We start from the raw sequence: 17,021 nt of genomic DNA, 5'->3' as shown, positions 1-17,021 counted from the left end.
TGTGGCATCACAAAGACTGCTTATTTCCACCTACGTAACATCACCTGATTTCATCCCATCTCAGATCATCTGCTGGTGAAACTTCACTCGTGCCTTCATTACCTCTGGACTCAACTATTCCAAAGCACTCCTGGACGGTTTCCCACATTCTATCCTCCGTAAACTTGAGGTCACCCAAGACTCTGCTGCCGATGGGCGAGATTCTCTGGCCTCCCCTCGGTGTATTTCTCGGTCGCGGGAAGCAGCCCATCATTGACCAGTGCCGGGATCTTCTGGTCACACCACTGTCAATGGGATTTCCCATTGAATCCACCCCAAACCACAGAGGAAACCGATGCCAGGAGCATGCAATCGGTGGGACCAGAAGATCTCGACGGCCCTATGTCTCAATTCACAGGATGGCTCATTTCTTTACCACCCCTGCGCTCACTGACCTAAGTTGGCTCCCGGTCAAGCAACATCCAGATTTTAAAATTCTCATCCTTGTTTTGAAATCCCTCCATGCTGCCCCCTCCCTATCTCTGTAATCTCCTCCAACCCATAGCCCGCAAAGATATCTGCGCTCCTTTAATTTTAGCTCCAGTTTTAACGGTTCAACCATTGGTGGCCATGCCGTCAGCTGTCGGCACCCCAAGCTTTAATTCCATCCCTACATCTTTCTGCTTCCCTACCTTGCTTTCCTCCTTTAAGGCTCTAAAACCCTACTCCTGAACCATGTTTTTGGTCTTGATATCTCCCTATTAGGCTCAGCGTGAATTACCTTGGGGTATCTCATCACTTTAAAGATGCTATATAAATATATGCTGTTGTTGATTATTGTTGTTGGTTCATTTATCAGGATTGACCCATGAGATATAAATTAGAAAGGTGAAAGACAGTGAATAAACAATCGTTTCGCCCATTGTCTAAATCCTAAAGAATTTTTGTTGGCTTACATGGGCCATTGAGACTGATATTTTGGCAAAGAAAAACTTTTGCAATAAAATGTTTAAACAGGCAAAAATGAATAAAAAGCTGCAAAAGCCAGATGACTGCAGGGAGAGGACATTCTACATTTAGAATGCAGGGGTGATATTTGTTTAAATGAATCAAGACCAGAAACTGAGGTGGTGTAGTGGAGCACGCTTATTATTTTCATGTGACCACTTGGAAATAAGTTGTTTGATTTAAGTGAATTTGATCATTTGCCTTATTGGAATAAAACAGATAAATGATTTGAACCAAATTTCAACTGACCCAATGTTTCACCAGTCCACTTCCAGAGGAATTGAAAAAATATCTGGTCCAGTTCAGGAGGAGGTCTTATTTCTACACCCCTCGGTTTCACTCTTGTACAAGTCATTATCTGGGAAGGTGAGCTATCTCACATAAAAGTAAAATACTCAACTTATTTTTGTGTGACTGACAGAACTGAACCCAAGTAGAGCCTAATTTTTAACAAAACAATTTACACCAGAATTTCAGTTTATGAAACCAGTATTCCATGTATAGCACCGAGATTTGGGGCGTTTGTTGTTTCATTAGGGTTTAGTACATCGAATAATCTGACCTATTAAATAAGCCTGGTCAGCCTTACACCTGGCCAGTATAAATCAGATGATGTCTCCAACTTTATTATGTAATGATACACGGGGAACCAGAATCTCATCTTCAAGTTGTTTTCACACAGGCTTCCATATTTCGGAGAGACAAATAGGTACAGCTGGAGACAGTTACAAATTGGAGAAATAAGCCCTCCAACTTGGATGTTTGTTGACACCACAGAAAGACATGGAGAATTAGTATTGAGGTACCAACAAACAAATCAGAGCTTTCGCACAATGCAGTGCATATTATTGAAACCTTGGTTCAGCAATCAATCGTTAATTTCTCGGTAGAACTTCTGGGTGCAAGAGAGTTCCAGACAGCACCATTGTGTGCGAGTTCCTCAGGGAGGAAATGTGTGCGTACCATGCTGTTTCACTTCTGGCATTCAGCAAAGACTCATTAAAATACTTTTTTTTAGTAATTGCAGCTGAAGAGTATTTCAATACACACAATGTTTGATCCTCAATCGTAAGATATCCAATAGGGAACAACACATCATAACAGAAACAATAATCAATAAGTTATAACATGTCTAAGAAAATGTTCATTATATAATTCACAAAACAATTTCAATAGCAAGCAAGGAAAAAGAAAGTTGCCTTAATACCCTGTAACATTCACAACTAGAAAACATTCCAAAACCAAAGTTCTTGTGCAATTACAAAATATAAATTAAAACAACTGTAAGACTCGCTCCTCCAAAGGGTCTGCATTGTTAATACAAGGGCAAAATACTATGCATGCTGGAAATCTACAATAAGAACAGATGCTGCTGGAAATAATCAGCAGGTCAGACAATTGTTGTGGAGAGACTAACACTTGGCGATATCTTCCTCGTCCTGCTGGGTGAGTTTGAAGACAGGACTAGGAGGACAAACAGAAACATTAGCATTGGGTTATCGACTGATGCATTCCAGGCCCCAGGGGATCCTCCTGGAGGTGGGTCATCACTGGCAGAGGCTATCCACCCAGCAGCAGTGGGTAGCCAATCTGCATAATTAACTGCCCATTTGTGGCTTGTCTGGGGACAGCAGTGGTCAACGGCCACCTAACTGAGGGTCAAGCCCAGCAGATGCCTGGAGGCACCTGTGAGGCCTCCTGTTCTTAAATTCCCACCACAGATGCAGCCGTCAGAGGGCCGCAGCTGTTGCTGCCAATCACGCCATGGAGGGGTGGCCTGGTAGCTGTGGACATCATTTATTTTAGAAGAGTGCCTTGCAGATGCCATCCTGCAGTGGAAGTGCCCTCCTCTGCCATTGGAGTTGCTATCCTTCCAAGGTTGCATGCTGTCTGATTGGTCCACAGCATCAGGAACCTACCCACTTTCCTCAGTTGGACACCTGATCCAAAGCCTCTTAATGTATCACCTCCAAGAAGATGTCCCAGGTGGACACCTGTACAGCCAGTGTGGGGTCGGCACCAGATATGGTTCAGACTCACATTCATATCCTAAGACCAAAATATTCTGCCCAATGCTTCAGGTCGTTGATCTTTCTCAGAACTGTATTTTAACATTGCCATTGATCAGAAATGTAATTGGACCAGCCAGGGAAATACTGTAGCTACAAAAGCAAGTCAGAGGCTGGGAATTATGCAGCAAGTAACTCATCTCCTGACCCCTTCAAGGTCTTCCCGTGGTCTACAAGGCAAATTCAGGCATGAGATGGAATGCTTTTACTTGCCTGGATGAACACTACTCTAACAAGTGTCCAACTGAGAACACTTATCTCCAAGTGGTCACATGAAAATAATGAATGTGCTCCACCACACCACATCAGTGTCTGGTCTTAATACCACCGAGGACAAAGCAGTCCACTTGATCAGCACCTCATCCACCATCTTCCACCATTTTCATTTTCATTGCATTTCTTAAATATTCACTTCCTCTACCTCTGGTGCACAGTGGCAGCAGTGTGTACCCTTTGTCTACAAGATGCAGCAATGCACCTTTAAAACCTAGAAAAAACAAGGATAGCAGGTACATGGAAACACCACCACCAGCATGTTCCTCTTCTGACTTGAAACTATGGGCGCGATCTTCTGGCCACGCTGCGTCGGAAAAACATTGCGCTGCTGTGCAGCGTGGCCGGTGAAAGCCGGGAGACCCAGCTCCCAGGATCCATCTGGCTCGCAACGCCTCGCGAGATTCAAAGCAATCTCACGAAGCGTTGCAAGGACAGGATCACTTCTTGGCAAATCTGCATATTAGACCGAGGCAGCAAGCCTTACTCTAATGTGCATATTCCCAAGGTACCTGAGGCTTTGGGATTCAATCCCTTCACCTCAGAGACCTCGGGTGAGTGCCGTTCAGCACTGGACCCCACAAACGGGGACCAGATGGGATGGCACTCGTGGGGGTCTCCAACGGGATTGAAGGCTGCCAGCTGCATGCCTTTTGGTAAGGGTGGTGCCCAAGTGGCACTGCCACGGTGCCAAGCACATTTTATGTGCGCTGGCGATTGGGCCAGGTTTCTTTTTAAAAATAAATTTTAAAGTACCCAATTCATTTTTTTTTCAATTAAGGGGCAATTTAGCGTGGCCAATCCACCTACCCTGCACATTTTTGGGTTGTGGGGGTGAAACCCACGCCAACATGGAGAGAATGTGCAAACTCCACATGGACAGTGACCCAGAGCTGGGATTCAAACCTGGGACCCCGGCGCCGTGAGGCCGAAGTACTAACCCACTGCAGCACGCTGCTGCTCACGATTGGGTCAGGGTTGCCCACTGTGGGTGCTGGGGGGGAACCCTCCCATGTTGCGTTTGGGCTGGGGGAGAGGACGGGGATTGTTTCACGAGCCGCCATTAAAAATGGCATCCCGATGTCTTCTCACTACAACGAGAGCTCCCTGTTGTAAAAAATGGGGCTATCTGCGGTCTCGGCCGTGCGTTCCTCATTCAGGTCCCTTATTCAACACGAGTAGCGTTGAAAAGCCACATGTTTCTTGGCATTGCAGGTGCCGGGAAACATGTGGCTAAATGCGCTCGCTAGGGGAGTTGTTCCCTTTTGGGAAGATCGCGCCCTACATCATCATTCCTCTACTATTACTGGGTCAAAATCCTGGAATTCCCTCCCTAACAGCACTGTGGATGTACCCACACCACATGTAGCAATTTAAGAAGGCAACTCTTCACTACCTTCCCAGGAGTAATTAGGGATGGGTAACAAATGCTGGCATTGCGAGCGAGTCTGAGATCCCATGAAAATTTTTTGAAAGTTGTGCACCTGCAGTTTGTAATAATGCAGAGAAAAACTATCAATGCTATGTATATAGAAGTCCATGTTATGGTAAATGTAAGAAATTGTCATATTTTATATTTTCTGCAGTAATGTTATTAAAACCTGGGTTAAGATGCATACAGACAGTATGATTGCTACAAAGCAGTAACTTAGGCGCAATAAAAGTGAGGTAATCATTGATTTAAAGATGAAGTATTCTGCTGAAAGATTCTGAGAACCATTAACTTGTTTACCGATAGCTAGCTAATGGAATATTAGGTTTGAAAGACCCCTAGGGTGTCGATAATTTATGCAGGGAATTGTGTTTGGTCCTGGCTAAAGAAGTCAAGGGACACCTTCTAAGAAGAGACAAAAGAATGCCTTATGCTTTGGGTAGCGACGATGTAGCTAGAAGCTGGTTTAGCACAGTGGGCTAGACAGCTGGTTTGTGATGCGGAACAAGGCCAAGAACGCGGGTTCAATTCCGTACCAGCTTACCCGAATGGGTGCCGGAATGTGGCGACTAGGGGCTTTTCACAGTAACTTCATACTTGTGACAATAAAAGATTATTATTATTATAATGGGAGGAACCAGGTCTGTCTGAAGAGTCAGTAGATCCTAGAACCCTAATCTGAACAGAGGTATTTCACTTTGGTCCTGAAAGGTTTTCTCTCCATAGATACTGCACAGAGCAAAGTAAGTAAAATCCAAGTTGTTAACTTAGTTCTTGAGTGTTTTTTTAATATATATATTGGTTTGCTTAATTGGAATATAGTGGCAGGTGTAGGAAGTGAGTTAAGGTTTCTTCTTTTACTTAAGAACTGTTGTAACTGTAAAGCTATATCTTTGTTGCTAATGTGGTTAATTCTGTAATTAAATTCAAGTTTGTTTTAGCATAAAAGATACCTATCGGTCAGTGTTATCATTCCTGTGGTGCAGTAACATTTCCTCAAAGTTTTACAATTCGATAATAGTTGGGTTTTACTTCACTAGCAAATGAAGGTTGGCTGGTGAACGAGTGTGGTGGGGGGAGGGGCTGCAGTTGGTGGAGCCTGGTTGAACAGGTTTCGATGGACCTGGGAGTTGTGAACTGTGGGATGAGGGGATCAATACAGGTGAGGTGTTTTCAAGAGGAAGTGGATGGAGGGATTCTGGGAGGAGGGGAGGAGTTCGATGGTAACAAAAGGATGGGGCGGGCCTGGCCAGATGGGCAGGGCCTGGGGTAATGGCAATAGCGGATAGGAGGGGCAGGGGGTGAGAGACCCCTGGTCGGGATAGATACGTGGAACATGATAGGGTTAGGGGGACTGGTGAAGAGATCAAGAGTTTTCACACACTTGAAGAGTTTAAAAGCTGATGTGGCGATGCCACAGGAGACCCATTTGAGGGTGAAGGATCAGGTGAGGCTTAGGAAGTGTTGGGTGAGTCAAGTGTTTCACTCGGGTTTGATAGTATGGCTCGGGGGTGGCATATTGTGAACAAGAGGGTGAGCTTTCAGATGGAGAACATAAGGACATAAGAACTAGAAGCAGGAGTAGGCCATCTGGCCCCTCGAGCCTGCTCCATCATTCAATGAGATCATGGCTGATCTTTTGTGGACTCAGCTCCACTTTCCGGCCCGAACACCATAACCCTTAATCCCTTTATTCTGCAAAAAACTATCAATCTTTATCTTAAAAACATTTAATAAAGGAGCCTCTACTGCTTCACTGGGCAAGGAATTCCATAGATTCATAACCCTTTGGGTGAAGAAGTTCCTCCTAAACTCAGTCCTAAATCTACTTCCCCTTGTTTTGAGGCTATGCCCCCTAGTTCTGCTTTCACCCGCCAGTGGAAACAACCTGCCCGCATCTATCCTATCTATTCCCTTCATAATTTTATATGTTTCTATAAGATCCCCCCTCATCCTTCTAAATTCCAACGAGTACAGTCCCAGTCTACTCAACCTCTCCTCGTAATCCAACCCCTTCAGCTCTGGGATTAACCTAGTGAATCTCCTCTGCACACCCTCCAGTGCCAGTACATCCTTTCTCAAGTAAGGAGACCAAAACTGAACACAATACTCCAGGTGTGGCCTCAGTAACACCTTATACAATTGCAGCATAACCTCCCTAGTCTTAAACTCCATCCCTCTAGCAATGAAGGACAAAATTCCATTTGTCTTCTTAATCACCTGTTGCACCTGTAATCCAACTTTTTGCGACTCATGCACTAGCACACCCAGGTCTATCTGCACAACAACATGTTTTAATATTTTATCATTTAAATAATAATCCCTTTTGCTGTTATTCCTACCAAAATGGATAACCTCACATTTGTCAACATTGTATTCCATCTGCCAGACCCTAGCCCATTCACTTAGCCGATCCAAATCCCTCTGCAGACTTCCAGTATCCTCTGCACTTTTTGCTTTACTACTCATCTTAGTGTCGTCTGCAAACTTGGACACATTGCCCTTGGTCCCCAACTCCAAATCATCTATGTAAATTGTGAACAGTTGTGGGCCCAACACTGATCCCTGAGGGACACCACTAGCTACTGATTGCCAACCAGAGAAACACCCATTAATCCCCACTCTTTGCTTTCTGTTAATTAACCAATCCTCTATCCATGCTACTTCTTTCCCCTTAATGCCATGCATCTTTATATTATGCAGCAACCTTTTGTGTGGCACCTTGTCAAAGGCTTTCTGGAAATCCAGATATACCACATCCATTGGCTCCCCGTTATCTACCGCACTGGTAATGTCCTCAAAAAATTCCACTAAATTAGTTAGGCACGACCTGCCCTTTATGAACCCATGCTGCGTCTGCCCAATGGGACAATTTCCATCCAGATGCCTTGCTATTTCTTCCTTGATGATAGATTCCAGCATCTTCCCTACTACCGAAGTTAAGATCACTGGCCTATAATTACCCGCTTTCTGCCTACCTCCATTTTTAAACAGTGGTGTCACGTTTGCTAATTTCCAATCCGCCGGGACCACCCCAGAGTCTAGTGAATTTTGGTAAATTATCACTAGTGCATTTGCAATTTCCCTAGCCATCTCCTTTAGCACTCTGGGATGCATTCCATCAGGGCCAGGAGACTTGTCTACCTTTAGTCCCATTAACTTGCCCATCACTACCTCTTTGGTGATAACAATCCTCTCAAGGTCCTCACCTGTCATAGCCTCATTTCCATCAGTCACTAGCATGTTATTTGTGTCTTCCACTGTGAAGACCGACCCAAAAAACCTGTTCAGTTCCTCAGCCATTTCCTCATCTCCCATTATTAAATCTCCCTTCTCATCCTCTAAAGGACCAATATTTACCTTAGCCACTCTTTTTTGTTTTATATATTTGTAGAAACTTTTACTATCTGTTTTTATATTCTGAGCAAGTTTACTCTCATAATCTATCTTACTCTTCTTTATAGCTTTTTTAGTAGCTTTCTGTTGCCCCAGAAAGATTTCCCAGTCCTCTAGTCTCCCACTAATCTTTGCTACTTTGTATGCTTTTTCCTTCAATTTGATACTCTGCCTTATTTCCTTAGATATCCACGGTCGATTTTCCCTCTTTCTACCGTCCTTCCTTTTTGTTGGTATAAACCTTTGCTGAGCACTGTGAAAAATCGCTTGGAAGGTTCTCCACTGTTCCTCAACTGTTTCACCATAAAGTCTTTGCTCCCAGTCTACCTTAGCGAGCTATTCCCTCATCCCATTGTAATCTCCTTTGTTTAAGCACAAAACACTAGTGCTTGATTTTACCTTCTCACCCTCCATCTGTATTTTAAATTCCACCATATTGTGATCGCTCCTTCCGAGAGGATCCCTAACTATGAGATCCTGAATCAATCCTGTCTCATTACACAGGACCAGATCTAGGACCGCTTGTTCCCTCGTAGGTTCCATTACATACTGTTCTAGGAAACTATCGCGGATACATTCTGTAAACTCCTCCTCAAGGCTGCCTTGACCGACCTGGTTAAACCAATCAACATGTAGATTAAAATCCCCCATGATAACTGCTGTACTATTTCTACATGCGTCAGTTATTTCTTTGTTTATTGCCTGCCCCACCATAATGTTACTATTTGGTGGCCTATAGACTACTCCGATCGGTGACTTTTTCGCCTTTCTATTCCTGATTTCCACCCAAATGTATTCAACCTTATCCTCCATAGCACCGAAGTCATCCCTTACTGTTGCCCGGATGTCATCCTTAAATAACAGAGCTACACCACCTCCCTTACCATCCACTCTGTCCTTCCGAATAGTTTGATACCCTCGGATATTTAACTCCAAGTCGTGACCATCCTTTAACCATGTTTCAGTAATGGCCACTAAATCATAGTCATTCACGATGATTTGCGCCATCAACTCATTTACCTTATTCCGAATACTACGAGCATTCAGGTAAAGTACATTTATGTTGGCTTTTTTACCTCTGTTCTGAATCTTAACACCTCGATCAGTAACCTCTCCTAAGTTATATTTCCTCTTAACCTTTCTCCTAATTTTCCTTGTACGAAGTCTTACAACACCAGGTTAAAGTCCAACAGGTTTGTTTCGATGTCACTAGCTTTCGGAGCGCTGCTCCTTCCTCAGGTGAATGAACCTGAGGAAGGAGCAGCGCTCCGAAAGCTAGTGACATCGAAACAAACCTGTTGGACTTTAACCTGGTGTTGTAAGACCTCGTACTGTGCTCACCCCAGTCCAACGCCGGCATCTCCACATCATGGCTAATTTTCCTTGTCGTTGAATCCATATCTTCATGTAACAACCTGCTGCGTCGCTTACCATTAATGTTTTCACTTCCCGTTTTATTCCTTTTAGTATTCCTGGTCCTATTCACTGAGCTCCCCTCAGTCACTGTACCTTGTACTGTCACCCTTTTTGATTTTTGACTATGGCTTCTCTGCCTTACACTTTCCCCCTTACTGCCTTTTGTTTCTGTCCCTGTTTTACTACCTTCCAACTTCCCTCATCGGTTCCCATCCCCCTGCCACATTAGTTTAAACTCTCCCCAACAGCTCTAGGTGGTGGCTGATCATGGGGGCAAGTACGTGATAGTGACTGGTGCATTAGAGGGGAGGTTGGTGGTGCTAACCCAATTGGGACCATGCAGGGTTTGTGAAGAGAGCGTTGAGAGCCATTCCGGATCTGGACAGCCATGAGCTGGTAGTAGGGGGCATTGGAACATACTGTGGAGCTGTTTATGAGTACGGGGAGAAGGTTGGCAGATCAGCTCCAGAGGGAGGTCGTGGCGAGGGGGATAGTTCAGGTGCTGGATAAGATGGGGGAGTTGGGGGTGGCTCCGGAACAGATTAATAAGGTGTTCGAGGAGCTCAATAAGGACCTGTATGGGTTGGAGCCATCGGAAGAGGAGCGGGAGATGAGGGAGTTTCTGGGTGTGTTGGAGTGTCCGAGGTTGGGGGAGGCAGAGAGGGCAGGGTTGGAGGAGTAGGTGGGGGAGCAGGAGGTGATTGGGAGGATACAGAAGGGGCCCTATGGGTTTCCGGTCGAATTTTATAAAAGATTTAAGGAAATGAAAAAATGAAAAATGAAAACCGCTTATCGTCACAAGTAGGCTTCAAATGAAGTTACTGTGAAAATCCCCTAGTCTCCACATTCCGGCGCCTGTTCGGGGAGGCTGGTACGGGAATTGAACCGTGCTGCTGGCCTGCCTTGGTCTGCTTTAAAAGCCAGCGATTTCGCCCAGTGTGCTAAACCAGCCCCTAGGCTGGCACCGTAGATGATGGGAATGTTTGACGGCGCAATAGTTAGGGATGTCTTGCCGCAAACAATGGGGCAGGCTTTCAACCCACTGTTGTTAAAGAAAGTTAAAGATCTGGTGGAGTGTGGGGAATATAGGCCCATATCTCTGCTGAATGTAGATGTCAAGATATTGGCAAAGGTGTTGGCATTAAGGTAGGAAGGGTTGGAGAGGACCATTCGGGGTTTGCAAAGGGAAGACAGTTGTCACCGAATGTGAGGAGGTTGTTGAATGTGGTGCTTTCTCCGGCAGAGGGGAGGGAGACGGAGGTGGTGGATGTGGAGAAGGCATTAGATCAGGTGGGGTGGAGTTATTTAATGCCGATATTGGAGAAATTTGGGATTGGGCTGATATTTGTGGCATCGGTGCAGCGGTTATATCAGGAGCTGATGGTGAGTGTGCACACAAATAGTATGAACTCAGGGTATTTTTCGTTGCACCAGGGTACGAGGCAGGGAAGTCCCATGTCTCCCCTTTTGTTTGCATTGGCTATAGACCCCTTGGCTATTGCGTTGAGGGGTATTGGAAGGGGATAGTGAGGAGGGGGTCGGTGGAACATAGGGTGTCCTTATATGCAGATGGTTTGTTGCTGTATATTTCAGAACCAGTCACTTCAGTGGGAGTATAATGGCATTGCTCCAGAGATTTGGGACATTTTCAGGGTGCAAACTGAATTTGGGAAAAGGTGAGTATGTTGTGGTCTCCCATCGGGAGCGGGAGCGGGAAGGGGGAGATGCCATTTTGCCTGGCGGTTTCTCATATTAGGTATTTGGGGGTACAGGTGGCCCGGGTTTGGGATGGGCTTCGGAAGTTTAACTTCACTAGCTTGGTGGGAATGGTGAAGACTGATTTGCTAAGGTGGGGCATTCTTCCCCAGTCATTGGTGGGCCGGGTGCAGGTAGTAAAGATGAATGTTTTGCCCAGATTCTTGTTCTTTTTTCAGTGCCTGCCGATCTTTTTGTCCAAACTGGAGGGTGGACAGGAGAAGGTTCGGGGTTGGAGCAGGGAGGGGGGTGGTTTGTGGGTGAGGATGGTGGTGGGCTCTTGCAGTGGGTCAGGGGTGCGGGCGCTGGCACCGGCACCACTCCCAATGGCCCCAAGGAAGTATATGGTGAATCCGGTGGTGGTGGCCACGCTGAAGATCTAGAGGCAGTTTAGACAGCATTTTAGGTTGGGAGCTGGGTCGGGGGGATGCTGATTAGGGGGAATCATGGATTCGAGCCAGGGAGGATGGATGCAAGGTATTGAGGATGGGAAGAGAGGGGGATTAAGGCTATGAAGGATTTGTTTCAGGGAGGGCGATTTGCGAGTTTGAAGGAGTTGGGCGAGACGTTTGGGCTGGAGCGGGTCGAAGGCTTTAGGTATGTGCAGGTGCTGGACTTTGTGAGGAAGGTCTTGCTTACTTTCCCGATAGCGCCGGCCTCCTCATTGCTGGAGGCAGTGCTGTCAGCGGGGGTTTAGAGAGGGGGTTGTCTCGGCGATTTACGGGAGGATCTTGGAAGAAAACGGTGTGTCCATGGATGGGTTACGGCGTTATGGGAGGAAGAATTGAGCGTGGTTCTGGAAGAGAGTCTTTGATGCGAAGTGCTGCAGAGGGTAAATGCCTCGATTTTGTGCACGAGGCTGGGGCTAATACAGCTGAAGGTAGTGTACAGGGCGCACCTCACAAAGTCTAGAATGAGTTGGCTGTTCGAATGGGTGGAGGATGTCTGTGAGCAATGTGAGAGGGGCCCTGCGAACCATTGTTGCTAACTTTGGTTGGCTCCTAATTCATTGCTCGTTGTGTCTTTACTGAATTTGCTCTGTTTACATAACCTTTGCTCTAGAGTCGCCAGGTATCTTTATGATACCGCCACGAGGTTCAAGTTCAAGTGCTGATCAATAACTCAACACACCAATTAGTAAGTTTCAAATCAAACCACATTTATTATACACAATAAATCACTACTCATACATAAACTCTACTTACTAGACTATCTCTAACACTAAAAGGCCTATACTTAGCTTGGAACTGGCCCACCAGGTCAGGTGAACAAATGGCCTTTCGTTCGATTCTGAGCCTGCAGGATTCAAAAGCTGGTATAGACTGGTAGCTCGGAGCACCAATCTCGTAGCGAGCGTTGACTGGAGACTTACTTGGTTGATGCGGCAGCTAGGCAGGTCACTGTCAAGGGTTGTTTCGAGCTGCTGAATGACCCTGCCAAGAAGGACAAATTGAATTTGGGGACTCTATTTTATAGTCCCCAGGGGCTTCCCGCCCCTTTGGGCGGACCCTGTACCTGGTTCCAAGCGATTGGACTATGCTTTGATCACTTGGATCGATTTCTCCAATACTGGATCTGTTCCCTGATCGCTGGGCGGTCCCCAAGTGTCCATTGGCCTTCCTTTGTCTTGGCTCCTGCTGGCACCGATGAGTCTGGCTTGGCCTTATTCACCTTAAATGTTTCAATTGTTCCCGGGGATCGCTCATTAATATGCAGGTGGCTGTTGGTTTCAGTGCTGTCTGGGTTTCTGCAAGTTCTAATACACAGGAATCTTTGCACCTGCTAGTTTTTCCTGGCTTGACTGAATTTCCCTGCATTCTTTGCGGATCTCCATTTAAGTCGGGAAGTGGCCTACCCAGGTGGCTACACCATGTAAATATGTTTTGATCCCGCCCGCAGCTGGAAAGATTTTGGAGGATGGTTTTCAACACCATTATGAGGGTTTTTCATGTGGACGTGGAGCCCAGTCCTCTGGAAGCCATATTCAGGGTATCGGAGCTGCAGGCGGGTGCGGGGACAGATGTTTTAGCCTTCGCCTCGCTGATTGCTCGTCGGTTAGCCTTGTTGGGGTGGAGGTCAGCTTATCCGCCCTGTGCCTCGACGTGGTGGGGGGATCTCTGGAGTTTCTGACCCTGGAAAAGGCAATAATAATCTTTATTAGTGTCACAAGTAGGTTTACATTAACACTACAATGAAGTTACTGTGTAAAGTCCCTAGTCGCCACACTCCAGCGCCTGTTCGGGTACACCGAGGGAGAATTCAGAAGGTTCAATTCACCTGACAGCACGTCTTTCGGGACTTGTGGGAGGAAACCTACGCAGACACGAGGAGAACGTGCAGACACCGCACAGACAGTGACCCAAGCTGGGAATCGCACACGGGATCCTGGCGCTGTGAATTTACTCTGAGGGGGGCGAGTGATGGGTCCTACAACTGTTGGGGTTTGTTCATCATGCATTTTCGGGAGTTGGTTACCGTTGACTTGTGTGTGTGTGGGGGGGGGGGGGGGGGGGGGGGGAGGGGAGGTTCAGGTGGACTGGGGAGTTTTGTGGGGTTGTTTTGTGTTGTAAAACTGTTGAAAATCTGTTGAATAAAAATACTTTAAAAAAAAGATAATTGTTGGGTTCTCGTTCAGGATCCTAACAAACTTTGGAGCTTGTCCGGGATTTAAAAAATGTAATTCCTTATTTGGCGTTAAAGACAGTGAGCGTGAGGCGCTGTAGCTTTCCAGTGCCGATACTCGGTCAGTTTAACAGGGAATGACGAGTAAAATGGATCTTCCTGAGGCTAAGTTTTCTGGGTGTTGAAGAAATAACCTTGTGAATTTACAAAAGGTGCTTAAAACAAAACCTTTGGAATTGGTGTGCAAGTTGGAGTTAAATTTACCTGCAGGGATGAGGAAGGTAGATGCAATTGAAGCGATAGCTCAGCATTTAAATTTGAAAGAGATGCCAGAGCCACAGCCTGAGAATCATTGGAATTAGCTAAAATCCAGTTGCAAATTAAGCAATTACAACATGATAAAGAAATGAGACAGCTGGAATTAGAAGAGAAAGACCAGGAGAGAGAGGCAATGGCAGAAGCAAAGGAAAAAGAGAGAGGCCAGAGAGAGAAAGAGGGAAATAAAAAGAGAGCGGCATGGCAAGAGAAAGAGTAAAGAGAGAGAATTTGAACCTCAGAAAATAGACCTGAAGGAGAGGGAGTTGGAAAGGCAAAGAGCTTATCAACTTAAAACATTGGAGTTAAAGGCAGGAGTTGAGGAAAATCCAGAGAGCGAGTCATCCTTCCCAGTCCAAATCCTAGTGGGGATATGTTTAAATATATTCAAGAACGACTGAGGTTTGAAGAGAATGATGTGGAAGCATTATTTTAAATCTCATTTGAGAAAGTAGCTAAACAATTGAATTGGCCAAAAGCCATGTAGGTATCAGAACATAGAATTGCTACAGTGCAGAAGGAGACCATTCTGTCCAACAGGTCTGCACCAGGCCTCTGAAAGAGCATCCTACCTAGGCCCACTCCCCTGCCCTGTCCCCATAACCCCACCTAAGCTGCACACCTTTGAACACTAAGGGGGTATTTAACATGGCCAATCCACCTAATCTGCACATCTTTGGACTGTGGGAGGAAACCAAAGCACCCGGAGGAAACCCTCGGGGAGAAAGTGCAAACGTCCACACAGTCACCCAAGGCCGGAATTGAACCCGAGTCCCTGGCGCTGTGAGACAGCCATGCTAACCACTGTGCCACCATGCCATCCCTATTGTTTGTTACAATCAAAAACGTGACTAAAAGTGAGTTGGCGACAGTCCAAGTCATTCTTAGGCCATACTACTGGACATGGTCACATCGCCCCATGGAATGAGAAAACAGAAGCTATTGGGGTGTTCCCAATACCATCAATGGGAAGAGATGTGAGATTTCTGGGCATGAGTGGTTTCTAGAGAAAATTTGTCCCAAATTTTAGCAGTGTGGTTTCTCCACTGACTGAAGTTTTGAAAAAGAACAGGAAATTTATTTGGATAGAATATCAGGATGCCTTTGAAATTATGAAAACTGTGCTGACCAGAGCACCAGTTGTGGTGCCACCAAATTATGACAAGCAATTGCTGCCAGTAATGTGGGCATTGGTGCTGTATTACTACAAGAAGATGAGAAAGGCATAAAAAGGGCTGTTGGTTATTTTGAAAACTAAACGTTCATCAAAAGAAGTATTTGACCATCAAAAAGGAAATGTTGAGTTTGGTATTGGCGTTGCAATATTTTGACATTTATGTTACTAACAATTCAACAGAGACAATTGTTTATTCAGACCATAATCCACTAAAGTTTCTGGAAAATTTAAAGATCATAATGAAAGACTGGTTTGATGGAATTTCTTTCTACAACCATTTAACTTAAAAATTATACATGCAGCAGGAAGAGAAAACATAATTGCAGATGCTTTATCATGACTTTGGGATGAGAAGACTGGACCATTTAAAGTTGGGAAAGAAAGACTGAAATGGACTATACTGATATTTAAATTTGCATGTGTAAACATAATGAAATATGTATCTTCGTATGTTAGTAGTGTTTAGTAATGAGTGGTATTTAAAATTGAAAAGGTTTTGGAAAATGAAGCCATATTCTCATATTGCTGTTTTTTAAGGGGGGAGGTGTGATGAATGAAACAAATTGTCATATTTTATATATTTTTGCAGTAGTGTTATTGAAACCTAGGTTAAGATGCATATAATATGACTGCTAGAGTGGTAACTAAGGTGTCATAGAAGTGAGGTAATCATTGATTTGAAGGTGAACTGTTCGACTAATAGATCTTGCGAACCATTTACTTGTTTACAGATAACTAGCTAATGGAATATTGTTTAGGTTTGCCTGTCCTTGTGCTCATAAGCAGTGGTTGCAGCATAGGTAGTGCTAAGATGGTGACTTTCTGTGGTAAGACTGCAGACAACCTTGCAAGATGCCCTCAAGAAGCTCAGGGCTTGTTGGGCTAACCATAAGATTGCTGGTGGAGTGACTGTGGTGGGATGATGAATGGTGTCAAACTGAGAGAGGAGAGCTACTTCTCCTTAAGAGGTGCAGGATGACGTTATGCAGAGTAGGTTTCAGTGGTCCTAAACTCGCTCAAACTTGTGCCCCCTCATTGCCATTCAGAAGCACCTTTAGTGTTGGGCTCCATTCGACAATAATTGAAATAGCAGGTAGCACAAAGTTTGTGTGCTGCATGCATCTAGCCTGATTTCAAGTCTATCCAAATTTGCCCTCTAGATGGTCCATATTGTAGCATTGCCATACCTCACCCAAATAAAAAACCTAGCATAAATTTGGCAATGGTGAATGGAAAAAAAATGGACAGGATGTAAAACAAGCTGACTATTAAAGCTCAGGAGATCCGAGAAGGTGATTCAAACTGAGGTTTATTTATAGCCAAACGGAAGGCCGCAAGGTGGTGTACTGCACCTAGGACCCAACTGGGACTACCGAACATGCCGGTCCCAATGCACGGCGGCTTTTAAGGGTTGATTCTATGAGCCCCAGCTGATGAGCCTCCGCCTATCAACAGCGGGATTCTCCCTTCTGGGGACTAAGTCCCCACGCCGGTGGGAGAACTGGCGCCAACCACTACGGGATCAACAGGTGGACGGCGGAGGATTTGGCGCTGCTCCAGCCGGTGCCAAAGGGACTGC

The sequence above is a fragment of the Scyliorhinus torazame genome, chromosome 1 (genome assembly GCF_047496885.1).
Source record: "Scyliorhinus torazame isolate Kashiwa2021f chromosome 1, sScyTor2.1, whole genome shotgun sequence".
Classification (NCBI taxonomy): domain Eukaryota; kingdom Metazoa; phylum Chordata; class Chondrichthyes; order Carcharhiniformes; family Scyliorhinidae; genus Scyliorhinus; species Scyliorhinus torazame.
Note: the sequence above shows the minus strand (reverse complement) of the source record.